This window comes from Saccopteryx bilineata, chromosome 10, assembly GCF_036850765.1.
Source record: "Saccopteryx bilineata isolate mSacBil1 chromosome 10, mSacBil1_pri_phased_curated, whole genome shotgun sequence".
NCBI lineage: Eukaryota > Metazoa > Chordata > Mammalia > Chiroptera > Emballonuridae > Saccopteryx > Saccopteryx bilineata.
This window is the reverse complement of record NC_089499.1, coordinates 36975370-36992638: the sequence shown is the minus strand read 5'-3', so window position 1 is coordinate 36992638 and position 17269 is coordinate 36975370. Positions and strand designations below refer to the sequence as shown.

Here is a 17269-nt window from a genome sequence, read left to right as displayed (position 1 = left end):
ACAAGTTCACAGAGAACAAATACAAAAGAATAGCTAGGAAAATCCTGGAAGACAACAAAAAAAAAACTCGCGACAAGGTGGAGTTCAGGGGAGAAAAGAGCTGACAGCCCTACTAGATATAACTACTCTAAAGCCTCTATGATGAAACAATCTGATATTGACACATGAATCGACCCAATTTTATATGGAAATTTAGGATATGATAAGGCCGCATATCAAATCAGTGGGCTTTTAAATAAATGTTGAGAGAATGGCAGAGTAATATAAGAAAAGATAATTGTGCTCATTCCAAATATCACACACCAGCATAAGTCCAAATGGACCAGACTTTTATTCTTCTTAATATTTTTCTTCTTTTTCCAAGTGAGAGGAGGGGAAATAGACTCCCGAATGCATCCCGACCAGGATCCACCTTGCAACCCCTATCTGGGGCTGATACCCTGCTCATCTGGGGTCATGCTCGTAACTGAGCTATTATTATCGCCTGAGGTGGAGGCTCCACGGAGCCATCCTCAGCGCCCAGGGCCGATGTGCTCAAACCAATTGAGCCATGGCTATGGGAGGTGGAAAGAGAGAGAGAACGAGAGAGAGAAGAAGGGGGAGGAGGAAGGGTAGAGAAGCAGATGGTTGCTTCTCTGGTGTGCCTTGACCCGGAATCGAACCTGGGACATCCACACACCAGGCTAACACTACCACTGAGATACCTGGCCATGGCTGGACCAGACATTTAAATGTAAAAAAGTAAATCATACAAGTACTAGGATAAAATAAGAGTAAATTCTTCTATTACTTGGGAATAGAGAGAAGCTTTACTAACTCTCAAAGTTTGAAGCAATAAGAAGAAAGATGATTTGGGTCTGCAAATGCCCCATGTCAGCCATATGTAGCTGGCATATTTAATAAATCTCCTCCTTTAATAAAACCTTTCAAAATTCAAAAAAAAAAAAAAAGAAACTATTACATAAAAAATTACACAGTAAAAAAATATAATTAAGTAAAAATATGAATAAAAAGCTAGAAAAATGATCAACTTAGAACAAGCAAAGAGTTAATATCCCTAAAATTAATTTGTAACTCATGGTGCTTCAGCAATCATTTGCAGACATGTGCCAAGTGGTGAAAAATTTGAGTTGTCCAACATGCCATGTTGCCAGCTGAGGTCAAACAAGGCAATGCTGTCTTGTTTCAGATCTCATACTGTGAACAAGTGTTCTTTCTCCGGGCTCTTTAGTGTCATGTTTTCAGTATTTTTGTGCCTTTCTTTGATGTCTATTGAAATGGCCCCCAAGAATAATGCTGAAGTGCTGTCTGGTGGTTCTTAAGTGCCAGAAGATAGTGATGACTCTTAAGAGACAAAATACATGTCATAGATAAGATTTGTTCAGGCATGTTATAGTGCCATTGGCCTGGAGTTCAATGTTAATGAATCAACAATATATATTCAATAAGGTATCTTTAAACAGAAACACATAAAACAGGTTATGTATTGATCAGTTGACAAAAATAGGACTAGAGGCTCATAGGAACCTAACCTTGTATTTCCCTTCATATGAAGGTTTCTCACGCTCACTTATACCATAAGAGATACATGTGTCCACAGGACTAGGTTTGGGTTATAATAGAATTTTTAGTCAAATTCTTTTGATACAGATACTTTGCCTAAGCTCAGGAATATCCTTTATTTCCAAACAGAAACAGAGGTTCTCTCTCACTTTTCTTGAAACTTGTGGTTCTTCTAGTGTATCTTCCAAATTTTCTCTTTTGTGCAATAAATATTTCACTTTCCTCTGAACCAGTGATCAACAGTGTGAGCACAATTATAGTGACAGTCACTTTGTCTCAGGTCTGAGAGTTTATAGGGACTAGTGGGACTCTAGTGAACTAGAAAGATTAAATAGAATTTTTGGCTCCAGTCAACTGTCAGCAGGAAAAGGGGTATTTTTTTCCTTTTGTTTTGTTTTTCTTAAAGAAACTAGAAGTCCTCTCAAAAATGTTTTTCCTGCCCTGGCCGGTTGGCTCAGCGGTAGAGCATCAGCCTAGCGTGCGGAGGACCCGGGTTCGATTCCCGGCCAGGGCACACAGGAGAAGTGCCCATTTGCTTCTCCACCCCTCCGCCGCCGCGCTTTCCTCTCTGTCTCTCTCTTCCCCTCCCGCAGCCAAGGCTCCATTGGAGCAAAGATGGCCCGGGCGCTGGGGATGGCTCTGTGGCCTCTGCCTCAGGCGCTAGAATGGCTCTGGTCGCAACATGGTGACGCCCAGGATGGGCAGAGCATCGCCCCCTGGTGGGCAGAGCGTCACCCCTGGTGGGCGTGCCGGGTGGATCCCGGTCGGGCGCATGCGGGAGTCTGTCTGACTGTCTCTCCCTGTTTCCAGCTTCAGAAAAATGAAAAAAAAAAAAAAGTTTTTCCTAAAAATTGGACAGATATGTGCAAAAAAATGAAACTGGACCATCTTCTTACACTATACACAAGAAGAAACTCCAAATGGAGTAAAGAATTAAATGTCAGACCTGAAACCATAAAAATCCTTGAAGAAAACACAGGCAGTAAAATCTCAGACATTTCTTGTAGCAAAATTTTTCTGATATTATCTCCTCAGGTAAAGGAAGCAAAACAAAAAAATAAATGAGACTCCATGAAACAAAAAAGTTTTTGTATAGCAAAGGAAACAATCAATAAAGTGAAAAGACAACCCACAGAGTGGGAGTACATATTCACCAATACATTTGATATCCAAAATTCATAAGGAACTTATAAAACTCAACATCAAAAATACCCCCAAACAATCCAATTAAGAAATGAGCAAAGGACCTAATAGACACTTCTCCAAAGAAGACATACAGATGGCCAATAGACATATGAAGTGATACTCAATGTCATATTAGAGAAATGCAACTTAAAACCCTAATGTGGTATCACCTCACACCTGTCAGAATGACTACCATCAATAAATCAACAAACAACAAGTGTTGGTGAGGATGTGAAGAAAAGGGAACCCTCGTGCACGGTTGGTGGGAATGCAGACTTGTGCAGCCACTGTGGAAAACGGTATGGAACTATCTCAAAAAATTAAAACTGGAATGACCTTATGACCCAGCAATTCTACTTTTGGGAATAGATTCAAAGAAACCCAAAATATTCATTTGAAAGACTATCTGTACCTCTTATGTTTATTGCAGCATTATTTACAGTAGCCAAAATTTGTAAGCAAGTCAAGTGTTCATCAGTAGATGAGTGTATAAAAAAAATGGTGGTACATTTATACAATAGAATACTTACTGCTCAGCCATAAAAAAGAAAGAAATCTTATTTTTTGCAATAGCATGGATGGACCTGAAGAATATAATGCTAAGTGAAATAAGCCAGTAGAGAAAGACAAGTATCATATAATTTCACTTATATGTGGAATCTAATGAACAAAATAAACTAGCAAACAAAATAGAAACAGACTTATAGATATGGTGAATAGACTGACAGCTGTCAGAGGGGATGGGGGTAGGTGAAAAAAGTGAAGGGATTAAGCAAAAAAAATAAACTTATAGACAGCAGTGTGGGGACTGCAGGAAGGAAAGGGGGTGGGCGGAGCTGGAGGAGGCCAGAGGGGGGATAATGATGGACAGAGAGTTGACTTGGGATGGTGAACACAATGCAATATTCAGATGATGTACTGGAGAATTGTGCACCTGAAACCTGTACAATTTTACTAACCAATGTCACCCCAATAAACTCAATAAAAAGTTAAAAAATATTTCCTTAAAATTTCAAGAGAAACCAGACATAGACTCTTATTTTAAAATACTAGCAATTAATTCATGTGGCCCAAGACAAAAGCCACAAGAAATAGCACTGCATGATTTCTGAGTCATAAAACTCTCCTGACGCAGCAGGGTCCAACTGTGGAGGGAAACCTTGACGGACCAAGCGGGCAGGGCTGCCCTCTGCCCCCACTGCATCCGGCCAGTCCTCCAGCAGCCCGGGGCCAGGCTCTCACTCAAGAAACTTGAAAGGATTAAAAAAACACCTTCAATAGAGCTCTTTTCCTCTCTTCCCCTTCAGTTACTTCTCTGAAAAGTAAAATATTGGAGTGAGGTTGTCAGATCCACTGAGATACTGAATTTCAAACAAAAAGGGCAAAAACTGTTCATCTCCTGCTCAGGAGAAGCCTACATAAGAGAACCGATTACAGGGAGACCTGGTTTGAGAGCGCCTTGCTTTACTGCGCTGCGCAGACGCTGCATTTCTTACAAACTGAGGGGCAAGACCCTCCACCACCACAGTGATTATGGTTCGCTTCAGTGTGATCCTTGCTTAATCGTGGAGGTCTGGAAGTCTGGGACCGCATCCGCCCTGTCTCCGAGTTACGCCTGTTTTGTGGGTTGTGCTACGTCATAGTGGTCGGCAAACTCATTAATCAACAGAGCCAAATATCAACAGTACAACGATTGAAATTCCTTTTGAGAGCCACATAGGTAAGTACATCCCTTATCGAGGTAGTGTCCGCACGTGGTATTTTGTAGAAGAGCCACATTCAAGGGGCCAAAGAGCCGCATGTGGCTTGCAAGCCGCATTTTGCTGACCAGGGTAAAGAAGACTGAGAAGTAAATTATCTAAGTAACAGTCCCAACCCCTTGGAATTTATTTGCATTTGTTGGGGGAGGGTGTTCTGCTGTTCACAGTCACAGTTGCGGGTAAAACTAGGGCGGAGCTTATTAGAATGACACAGACCTTCTTCTGGCATAAAGGCATATTAAGACCAGTAAGCTCATCTGAGGAGACACGCAGGTGCTCCTGAAAGGCAAAGACTACATAGCACACTTGCCCTTTTATGGTTTTGGTATTACAGACTAAACACTGAGGTCAGGGAATTAAATGATACTGTAGCAATGCCAAATACCAAAGGAGTATGTTCTATCATTTTGACTGTACTGCTCACGAAAAAGATTATCCTGTCCTCAGTAAACTCATTTTTTTTCTTTTGCAGTCTCTGAAGAACATCTTCAGAAATTAAATTTGGGGACCTAAAAATATGTGTATTTCCTTTAGGCAGCAGACATTTCTTCTGAAAGATGTGCCACGTTTTTATAATGGAAAGGCAGGCAAGGCCATAGGAAGTAGGGAAAATTCTTATCAGAATGCTTTACATGTAAGAGACCATGTAAACCCACAGCAGATGCTCTGATCATGCGAAACATTTCAGTATGTGATGTTAGTCATAATACCACTGTCACAGCTAAATTTTATTTTTGACCTCAAATTCTTTTTTCCATTCCCCTTTTAATCCTCATAAAGGCTTAGGTAATTCTTGAGCTGTATGAGGACAGTTTTAATCTGTGGTTCTGATTTAATCATTCAAAACACATATTCAATTTATGTCAAGTGATTCCACAGGATAGGTAAAATCTGTTGAATGTATGGCTGGAATAAAAATTACAATGAAAAAAATGTATGTGTGCCAAAGTAGGGTGGGCCAATATAAAACAGCTGCAGCCATCACCAAAGAAATATCGATTAAGGTCGTTTGACCTCTTCACCTGTGAGGACCTTAAATAACTCATATTTAACTATGCTGATAATTCTACCTTGCTTTGATGACTGGAAGGTCAATAAGAAATATCAAGAAGTACCAAAACTGGTGTTCCCCAAACCAGCTGATGGTCAGAATCTATTTCAAAAAGACTTCTAGGTCTTTCTCTCAGGAATTCTGATACCTAGGTTCTTAGATGGGGCAATTTTAAATGACATCCAAGATGGCTGTCATGATGAGCCAGGAATAGAAACCAAGAACCTAATCTAGCAGTTCTTAACCCTGACTGCACATTAAACTGCACATTAAAACCAGGGAGCAACATTCTAGATTAGTGGTCGGCAAACCGCGGATCGCGAGCCACATGCGGCTCTTTGGCCCCTTGAGTGTGGCTCTTCCACAAAATACCACGTGCGGGCGCTACCTTGATAAGGAATGTACCTACCTATATAGTTTAAGTTTAAAAAATTTGGCTCTCAAAAGAAATTTCAATCATTACACTGTTAATATTTGGCTCTGTTGGCTAATGAGTTTGCCGACCACTGTTCTAGATCAATTAAATCAAACTTCCTGAGGGACCAAGAGACACTCTCAGGGGATCCTGGCCCCTGCCGAAGGGAGAATGAGCCACAGTGCGGCTGGTTCCACTCGTTCTTATTCCTGAAACTGGCAGTTTTGAGAGAGATGGGGGAAGTGGGATGATAAATGAAGCCACATTTGCAAGTTATATTCAAAACAGAAAGTGAGTGAGTCAGAATTTCTTAAATATTTAGATACACAGCCTCTCATGCAATTAAGGTGTTAGAAAACATGAGATCTTTGTGATCTTTTGCCCAATTTCTCTTTGGTAAACCTCTCACTTGCCCCTGCTACTTGCTTTACAGGGATGTGCACGGTTAAGCAGATACCGACTGAAAGGGAGAAAGACTGAGGTTCAGCGGAGTGAAGAATGTGCAGGAGACACATGCAGACTAGGAGCCCGGCAGAAAGTTGGAGCCACGTTAATCTCTAAGTTGCTTGTTCCCGAGGTGGAGCGATGTTCCGTTTCCTGAAGATTGCATTCACAGGGAAACACAGCGAGGAGCCAAGGCTACAAATCCTGTGGCCACAGGGGGAGAGACCAAATAGAAGAGGTCCCTTTCCTGTGGGAAACCAAAGCCACCAGCAAAGAGAGAAGCAGGGTAGGAAGATATGGTACCCAGAGCAGTGAGCTCAGACAGCCATTTTTCTGGAAACTACTGAATGCCATCCTATGACAAGCACTGTTAGTTACAGGGCTACCTCTGTAGGCTCACTCCCCTCATTTCAATAATGTCACAATAATGTAATCACATGATTTACACCAGAAGTTCTCAGCATGTGGTTTTGAGACCACCAAGCACCCAGGAACTTGTGAGAAATACAAATTATCAGGCTCTGCCCTAGACTCAGTGAATCAGAAACTCTGAGGGTGAGGCCTGGCCTAGCAATCTGTGTTTCAATAAGTCCTTCAGGATGCTAAAACTCTAATTTAAAGAACTCTGCTTTGCACAAGTGAGTTTCTGAACCTACTTAACATGTTATGGCAGGATTTTACAACTGTATCTTGGACAAGTCATTTTCATCTTCAAAGGACCAATAAATGAGAAAAGAGGGAGTTGGAGCAGAAAGACCCATTATTATAGGAATCAAAGAAAGACAAAAATGCCCAGACAACTTGATAAAGGAAGTAGGATTTATTAAAGCCGGCAGAGCATGTGGAGTTTGTAGCTCCAAAACACGGGCTCCCCGAAGTTGACTTTCTTCCAGGCTCTATACCTTTACAGTATCTAAGCAATGGGGATGTGATTTCTTTGTTTAAGATTTCTTAGGACTCAAGGAGAGGGGAGGGAAAGTTTCAGTGGGGTCAGCAAGGGAGAACGGGTTTCCAGATCACTGGCCATAGTTACATACAGATCCTGCTATTCTTGCTTTGTACTGTAACTATGGGATATCGATGATTTATCACTGGCTGACTTGGTTACCCCAGCTGGCTCCTTTCCCTTGTATTCTTTTTATGTCTTTCTTTTAAGGGAAGAGGGGGCCTGCCCCTCCTTCCTCACCATCACCAAGGCCCCTTTCAACTGTAATACACTGCAATTCATTGACTCACCAGTGCGGAAAATGTTTACAATTTATTAGTTCAAATGGACTGTTGGTGTTCGCATCCATGGCTCTTGCTGAGAGCATTAGTAGGGTATATCTGAATTCTAATGGCTACTTTAGAAATGCAACCTATTTCCATTATTCGACTTTTTAGACTAGCAATATTAATGCTGTATGAGTAGCCCCATATGGGTGTATTAAAACATGGGCATTGTGTGCGGCAGAAAAACCAACAAGGTAATGGCAATGTATTTCCTGTCTCTGCGGTGGTTATATACAACCAGGAAGCACTAGACCTTTCACTGAATTAAACACAGGCAGCCAGAATTGATTAAAGCAGAATTGATTTAAATGATTAAATCCTAGAACAACTACTTTCAAATAAACCTCTCACCCAGAATCAAAAACACTTGACAATGACAGCAATTATTTAAAGGTAAAGCAAACATGTAAGCCATTTGTGCCTTGCAAATAAACCCAAATCAGAAGTCTAAAATTCAGAGGTTTAAGAGTTGGATAAAATTGAGCAATGCCTCAAAGAAGTCAAACTGGGGATGAGCCAAGATTTTATAAAACAATTAGCCATTTGTGTTCCAGTGCTGTCCCTCCTAAGCTATTGATACACACTGACATTTGGATACAGGCTTTCAAAATTAAAATGTGAGTTCTGGAAAGGCAAAAATGTTGTCCATCTTGTCCGCTGCTGTATCCTCAGTGTTTAGAATATGATCAGGCACATAGCAGGGTTCAGCATGTTGATTAAATAAGTGCCTGAGTAATCCTACAAAATTGATGCAGGTAGCACTGTCAAACAGAACTTTCTGTGATGACAGAAATGTTCTATAAGTCATATTGTGTGATACACTAGCCATTAGCTAAAGGTGGCTCCCAAGCACTTAAAATGTGGCTAGTGTCTGTCACTGGGGAACTAAATTTTGAATTTAAATAGCCACATGGAGCTGTGGCTACCATACTGAACAGCACAGTTATAAGAGGCTTGCGAAAATGTGTGTGAAAAACAACGAAAGAAACACAGCATGTAATGCAGAAAATCTATTACCTATCTATTATTTCTGACCGTGGGAAGTAGTTTAAGAGCCAATTGGGTGGGCAATGGTTCCTGGGCTCCAGATTCTTTCTACTTTTCCTAAAACCCACTAAAGGCTGTGGCAGCAGCTGCTGTGGCAGGAGGGCTGGGTCTTAGATTTAAAGTGGAAAGTCTCCACTCCTCTCCCACCAGGGACAAGATAGTGTTCAACCCATGGACACAATAGCCAGTGGGAAGAAACTGTCAGTCAAAAGAGGTATATAAATATACATTAATTTATGATACACATTGCTAAATTATTTTACAAAGAAATACATCAATTTACATGGCCACCATCATAATTTAAAACTATATATTCTGGAAAGGTCCACTGTTTTTGTTTTGTAATTCTCTTGCTAATTCGTTTACATTTTGATTAGCAGTTTAATATACTACTAGCAGGTTCCAAGCTCATTGGGCTACATGGGGAGAGAAAGCTCCACAGGATCCTACTCAAAACATCTCAGGATCGCATCCACTCCAAAAAGCAGGGCATATAATGAAGTCTTTACATTGATTTCATCACTGACTACTGAGATACCCAGTGTGACCTCCTTCAAAAAGAATTCCCCTCTACTCCAACTAGATGACAGTGTGATAAGACACAAAACAATAAGATGACAAGGAGACCAGTACGGCCATGGATTAGCAACAGCTAAAGAGAATATAGTTTGTCTCTGAGAAAGGTAAAATGAGTTACTATCACTAATTGGCTTAAACTCAGGTTATCTAAGCAATCATCAAGGATATGCAAAGATTCATAAAACTTGTTATTTCTTTAAATCTTGCTCAAAATTTAGAATGCTATTTAAATGCCAGATACCAACACTAATAAATGTTATACTTTGTTTATAAATCAAGGGCTCTATTTTGGTAGAAGCATTAACTTTGCCCTATGTCTACTACCTATCTACTGCCCACATTAACTATGTAGGTCAGTCTGGTTGGTTGGAGAAAGGGGAAATGAACCAGGAAGCACTTCACTACTGTGTCCTCATCCTCTTCTGCCTCTTAAATGTGAGTATTCCTGCCTATCCTGGCCTTCCCTTCTTTTCTTGCTCTAAACTTTCTCTCTACACAATCCCTTCAAACTCTCACATTTCAGTTACTTCTGCATTAGTTATGCTGTGAGGTTCCCACCTGCCTCCCTGACAACTCCTCTGAGAAGCCCTTTCCAAACCTCAAACTCTATATGTCCAAAATAAGATAAATAAAATAGATATTTCAACCACGTGCTCTGGTTCTCTATCTTGGTAACAGACTTAGTCTCTCAATAACCCAGGCTGAAACTCTCACCCTTTACACATCTTATCAGGTGACACATCTCAATCTGTTCTTCTTTTGCTATTGTATTGGCTTCCTAACTCCCTCTCATACCTCCAAGCATTGGCTCTTCAATCTGTCAGAGCCTGGGCATCCTTAGTCGTGGAACGTGCAGAGATCTCAGCAAAGCAGCCAACTGAAAGCAGCAGCAGCAGGGGCAGGGGCAGGGGCAGGGGCAGGGTGGGAATACCTACATTGATGCTTTCACAGGCCAGTTTCACGGTATCAGTTCACTCACACCAGGACCCAAGTCCTGGCAGACAGTTGCAACAGTCTCCTACTGATCCCGGCCTTCTATCTTTCAGCTTCTAAACCTCAAATCTGATCCCTCACTACAGCTCTTGAAATTCCCCAGTGGCTCCGCCCCACTGTACAGTGACAAGGGTATGAATCTCGGCCAGCTGGCTCAGGAAGCTCCTGCTTCATGAACCATATCTCATCCTGTGCCCCCCATGCTCGTCCAGAGGGAAAAGCTCCCTGAGCGGGGCGTATACTTTCATGACTCCATTCCTTCCTGGCCCCACCTAGAATCCTGTCTGCTACTTTACCCTTTCATTGCCTATCCAAACTCTCATTTTCTAAGGACTGGTTTCAACTTTTAAGGACTGGTTTAGACATAACTTCTGTGGACCCTGATAATCAAGGCAGCTTTATTAAGTAGGAAGAAAAAGTAACGTGCTCTTGTTAAAGCACTTTCAAACATACAGATATTGATTGACTTACAACCTATGCAACTTACGACCATTCGACTTTACGACCACAATCGCTAGTCATGACTGCTCCACATCTGGCAGCACAAGCGTACAGCTGGGTGTACGACAGTGCAGACCAGCTTCCGGCAGCACTACCATCTCCACATGCACCATTTCAACTGTTATCCTAGACTAGGTACAGCAATTTGTGTTTTGTGTCTTGGATATTTTTCATCAAACCCCTTCCAAGATGTCTACCAAGAGGAAATTGTTTTTGTCTATGCCTCACCCTGCCAAGAAGGAAAGAAAGGCCATCGATCTTGACATGAAAATGAGCGCGGGCTCATTCGACTTGAGTATGGGTTCACCAGCTTGAGTGCAGGGGCGCTGGCTTGAGCATGGGATCATAGACTTGACCCCATGGTCGCTGGTTTGAGCCCAAGGTCACTGGCTTGAGCAAGGGGCCGCTCACTCTGCTGTAACCCCCTGGTCAAGGCACATATGAGAAAGCAATCAATGAACAAATATGAAGGAGGAAAGAAAGTGCATGTGATCGCACATGTTTATGAAAAAACCATCTCCGGTAACCCCAACTGCTGCCTCAGATGACGACATCAACGATCCGCAGCCAAGCACCAGCGGCCAATAAAATGTTTCGTACATGTTTATATATTTTGGTATATTTTGCAATCGGGAAAATGTTTCCTATGGTATTTTTTACACCCGTATTTTGTAATTTTGTGTTTTGCAAATATTAAACTAGTTGTACTGGTAATGCAGAGTTTTACTTAAACCTGACGAATGTAAAAATAAGAAACAAAATGGTGTAGAGATGATACAAATGGCATAAAATAAACAAAGAAAATTATGATATATAACAATAATGAAAGAAAATTATGATAAAATATGACTTAAAGATTTTTATAACATCATTTCACAGTACTGTACATATAGCCTACTCAACTAAGACCAAATTGTGTTACGACCGGTCTGTCAGAACCAATCGTGGCGTAAGTCGAGCACTTGCTGTATATACTTCTGTCAAAGCAGAGACGGGCTGATTTGAGAGCAGGGCTCGTCAGTCTTCTTCCCTGCTGTTTCCCCGGGACCCAAGAAGAGAGTCTAGCACATCATGGGTAATCAATATTTGTTGAATGCATGAAGTAGTAGAAATATATAAAGATGGAACAAAATCATATTTTGTGAGATTTTTACATGACATTTTGATTACAGTTGACCATATTATTAAAAATATCCATAGCTCTTTCTTGGAGGGATTAAGACAAAGATGATCTGTGATGGGTATATAGTACTAGTGAATGATAAACATTTGTTGTTTTAAGTTACTCTGAAGGTCTTTTGTTACTACCGCATAACCTAGCATATCCTGACATACAGTAATCAGTATAAGGAATGGAGTGCTCCTGTAACAACAAAATATCATAACATTAAGGCACTGGCTTGGGGTCAGGCAGTGGTCCTGTGCAGAAACTCCACGAGAGCCTGGGAAAATGGTGACCCATTTTGAGGTACGAAAGCATGCTAAAACATCACTTGTGACAATTTAGGATATATATATATATATATAATGTACCTAGTAAGCTTATTGCTTTGGGTGAAGAGAGTGAAATATGAAATGCTGATAGCACCTTTTGTTTCTGATGGCTGTATTTGACAAGGTACCACTAGAAAGAGATGATTTAAGAAAAGAAATTCTAAATCTTGACTTAGAGGATTAAAAAAGACAGCTTTACCCCCTTATCAAGGCTCTAGCCTGTTTCTTTCTTTCTTTTTTTTTTTTTTGTATTTTTCTGAAGCTGGAAACTAGGAGAGACAGTCAGACAGACTCCCACATGCACCCGACCGGGATCCACCCAGCACGCCCACCAGGGGGCGATGCTCTGCCCCTCTGGGGCATCACTCTGCCGCGACCAGAGCCACTCTAGCGCCTGGGGCAGAGGCCAAGGAGCCATCCCCAGCGCCCGGGCCATCTTTGCTCCAATGGAGCCTCGGCTGTGGGAGGGGAAGAGAGAGACAGAGAGGAAGGAGGGGGGGGGGTGGAGAAGCAGATGGGTGCTTCTCCTATGTGCCCTGGACGGGAATCGAACCCGGGTCCCCCGCATGCCAGGCTGACGCTCTACCGCTGAGCCAACCGGCCAGGGCCTCTAACCTGTTTCTAATGCAGAATAGATAGAATGCATATTGTGATAAAATCTGTGATGATGGCCCATAAATAATCTGAAACATCTGGCTGAGGCTTGCCAGTTATAAAAATTTATTCTTAAGGTTATCTCAACTGCTTCTGTTATTTCTGATCCACTCTGCAGATTAATAATCTTCACATTTTTAAATGGGAACAGATAACCAGATTTGGGGGAGTTTATTCTCCTCAGCCCATCCAGTGACAGGGACACTCAGGTCTCTCTCTCTGCCTTGTTCTTGGCCATGTACTTGGTGACAGGGCTGGGGAACTTCCTCATCATTCTTCTGAGCAGACTGGATAGATGATTCCACATGACCATGTGTTTCTTTCTTATCAATCTCTCTCTTGCTGATGTAAGTATGCCACAAGCATTGCCCCTTAGATGTCAGTTCATTTCTTGCAGAACATACAGTAATCCCATTCACAAGCTATGCATCCTGATTATTTTTCTCCCTGGGGTTGGGCGGGGCTGAGCTTGCTCTACTGGCAGGGATGGCCTGTGACCACTATGCGGCTGTGTCTGGCCCCCTACGATACTTGGTCATCATGCGCGGAGGATCTGTGCTGGGCTGGCCATGGCATCCTGGGTCAGTGGCTCTATCAACAATCATGCAGACTGCCATCACCTTTCAGCTGTCTGTAAAAGGCAACTTCTTTTTTTTTTTTTTTTAACAGACTTTATTAAAAGGAAGAAAGGAACCCTGCCGGGCACTTCTCTGGAGGAGAAGAGCCTAGGCAACTTCTTTTAACCCAAACTATAACAGAAAAAACTGAGGATGCCTCTGAACAATGAAGGCTAATTAAATGAGCAGTCTCAGGAAAAGGACCAAATTAAAGGACTGTGGCCTTCATAACCTTAAATAAAAAACAAGAAACCTCTAAACACCTTAAGGTGGTCCCCAGGTAGACAAAATGACCCAGGAAAAAGTAACTAAAAGTGTACCTCGCCCCCAAGAAATGGAAGGTACTGAAGGTTAAAGCTACAAAGAGAAGGATATCGTCCTTTGCCCCAGGTTGGTGATGTGACTGATCTGTTTGGCTAAAATGAACTCTGAGCAGGAGCGATGTGTTCTTGATTGGAGTTCTAACAGCCAGTGCTCAATTTATAGGAGGAAATTCTCTCTTCCCTCCATCACAAAACTAGCAGTGTTGCAGAGAGTGGCGCGACTGGCCTCGGTCTCAGTGAAGATGATAATGAGCAGAGCTGCAGCCCACCCAACCTTGCTGGCGTGTAGCCTGAGCAGAAATTAAGTTGAGGTTGTCACCTACAGCGTAAATCAGCCTACTCGGACAAATATAGTGACTTTAAAAACATTTCTCAAAACTTCAACGGAGAAGACACCTATTTCATCTTAACAGAGGTGAAAGTTTGCTCATTAAACAAAGATAGTAAATAATGGGAGAAGATACTTTGATAAATTTAAAACCTATATGTTAAGGCTTCGTAGGGGTATGTATGCTTTGTTGAGACTGACTTTCTTCTTTGATTTTATCTCCTCCCTCCCCCACATCTCTCTTCAGAACCCACCACCCCAATCTTCAAATTCTATTTACAATGGTACTCCTCAAAAATATATTGTCACTTGACTTGCTCCAGTTAACTCTAAACAAAAAATGATTTAATGTTTTTGATAATAAGAATAAAAATGAATCAGATCGACATATTTAATTTTTTTAAATTTGCAATAAACCACTGTTTAATGGAAATATCAGCTCTGTCAACAGTTGACAAAATCGTAATGTATTTGGCTCCAATGGGTATAGAATGTTGTGTTGAACCCTTAGTTTAGATCTTCACATAGAAGCGACAAGACTCTAATGAGCCAACGTTCCCCTTTGTTCCCTAGAACAAGGAAGATGGTGCACACCCTGGTCTCTGAATGCTGTACGTAAGGCAGCCAGCACTGTGCCTGATCAGAAAATGTCAAATCTCCTCTCGTATCCAGACTCCTGCCTGCCTCTTATTGAAGATATCAGGCTGATCAGACTTACAGTCACCTTAAGGACTTTAAAATAGATGGCAGGACACTGCTCCACAGCACAGCTTCTAGAGAAGCTCAGTTTTCTAGACCAGGGTGATCAGATGTCCCATACAGGACTGGTTGTGCTATAGAAAAGAAAGTACTTATGTCCAACAGAGATTAATTTAGCTCTACTTTGGGGGGGGGGGAGTCTTGCGTTATTTAGGAAAGTTAAATAAATTTTTCTATTCATCTACCTGTGAGATACTGCTGAAATAATAAGATCATTGTTCTTGAGTAGGAAAATGATGTCTTATATGGTTTAAGTATCATTTCTTGCCCTGATGTAAATAAAAATCAGGGTTGACATACTAAAAGTCCTAAAGGTCACCAACCTGGACTAGATGCACTAGCAAAGCCCTGTTGCCAAAGATCATATCCACCTTCACCAATATGTAATCTTTAAGGCTAGAGAAAAAATAAATTTTCATGTGATATCAAGTTAAAAGTTGTGATTATTGTTGCCATGGAGACAGGATTTTTCTTGCAATGCTGGCCTTTTGCTGGCAGATGAAGACAGTATTATAATCAATAAGAAAGCAGTACTTTCTTTTCTACCTCCCTCTTGGGGATAGGATTATGAGAAAAAATAATATAGAACCATTTTTGATGGGCCTTAAATATCCAAGGGTAGAAATCCCCCCCCCCCTGTGAAATATTAGCACACCCAGTAAAACGCCAGTCTATGCCTTCACCATGCTTTGCTGAAGGACTCATTAAACACCCAAGTGTACAGGCCAGTCCTTGACTCCTATCAGTTCCTTGTCAATGTTTCTCTGCTTCTTTTGGCCTTATCCACGAAGTCTTTCATATGTTAGAATTGCTTCTCAATCAAGAAGCAACTTGAGTTGAGAATTCCTTAGACTTTGATTTGGAATGAGGTTAAGGGGCACAACTGAATCTCCCTAGAACGCCATCTCAAATTGTGTCAAAATAGTCTTTTGCCAGTAGGTATCCTGGTGACTTTATTTCACTATCATTTTAGCTGAAATCTCCCTGGCTTTGTTCTTCTTTTGATCATTTGGTCTTTTGAAGGCCTGTAATTTTCCCTTCTTCCCTAGAGAGGAACAGCCTAATAGAGAGGGAAAAATCATTTAAAGCTTTCCCCAACATAATAGATAAATAAATGAGGTCTCCTCTTACTTCCCATGTGTATATCACATAGTCAGCATCCACTCCCTGTAGAATTCCACTTTGAAAATACGGTGAGTTAGGCAGGGTCTGTATTTATACACGTTTAACCCTGACAGTAGGAAAATCCTCTATGCGTAAAGGTCTTTTCCTTTCAGACAAGCAAATGGAATAAAAAAGGGTCAAACAGATAGATGCCTAACTACGAGACAAGTTAAATTAAGTGCCTTGGTATCATCACAGGTAGACTGCCCCAGGATCAGGTCTGTGTGCACAGCTGTCAGTAGCAAGCGGAAAGGGAACTAAGGCAGATTCAAACCAATGGGTTCATGAAACTTGTTTCTTCCATCTGCAGCTCACGGAGCTAAGCTACATTTCCAAAGTTCCCTTTAATTAGGTGGGACCATGTGATTGAGTTCAAGCGAATGGCCAGGATATAGACTCACCTACATCTTTCCTACGGGAGTTCCTGCTCTTTCTCACATCCCTTCCTGGAAGATACAGAGAATCCAGGGAAGGGAGGCTGACTCTAAGAACATGGCAGACTTCCACTATAGAGAAATTCTAGGTCCCTAAATGACTAGACAGAACAGGATCCTCTTCCACCTCACCTCCCACCAACCTACATTGAATCATGATGTTAATGATAAATAAATTCATGTGAAATCACTGAGATTTTGACTTTTGTTACAACTAGAGTTACCTACCCTGACTAAAGCAATAAAGCTAAATGGATCCTGAAATATGGTTTCTTCTGTGTGCTCAGCTCACCTTAAAGAGCCAAAAAGTATCTTGAACTAATCTTTTTAAAAATTATTATTATTGAGAGGTGGGGAGGCAGAGAGGCAGGCTCCTGTATGTGCTCTGACAGAGATCCACCTGGCAAGTCCACTAGGGGGCAATATGCCCATCTGTGGCCGCTGCTCCATTGCTTGGCAACCAAGCTATTTTAGCACCTGAGGCAGGCCATGGTGCCATTCTCAGAGCTGGGGGCCAACTTGCTTGAATGAGCCATGGCTGTGGGAGGGGGAGAGAGGGAAAGAAGAAGAGGGGCAGAGAGGGAGAGGGGGAGAGAGAAAAAGGGGAGGGGTCAAGAAGTAGATGGTAGATTCTCCTGTGTGCTCTGATGGGGAATCAAATCTGGGACTTCCACATGCTGGGCCAA

The 17269-nt window shown here is 41.7% G+C and overlaps 1 protein-coding gene across 6 annotated transcripts in view; it reads right to left on the bottom strand.

Moving 5' to 3' along the window:
- The window catches only part of TMEM108 (transmembrane protein 108), a 327524-nt gene that overhangs the window by 162684 nt on the left and 147571 nt on the right, over nt 1-17269 (bottom strand). Inside the window, exon 1 of one of the 6 annotated variants that reach the window (XM_066245520.1) lies at nt 10252-10390. The exons of the other annotated variants lie outside the window; for them this stretch is intronic. The gene's annotated coding sequence lies outside the window, so the exon portion shown is untranslated. Of the gene's footprint in view, nt 1-10251; nt 10391-17269 lie in introns of those variants that run through there. 6 annotated transcript variants of the gene reach the window in all.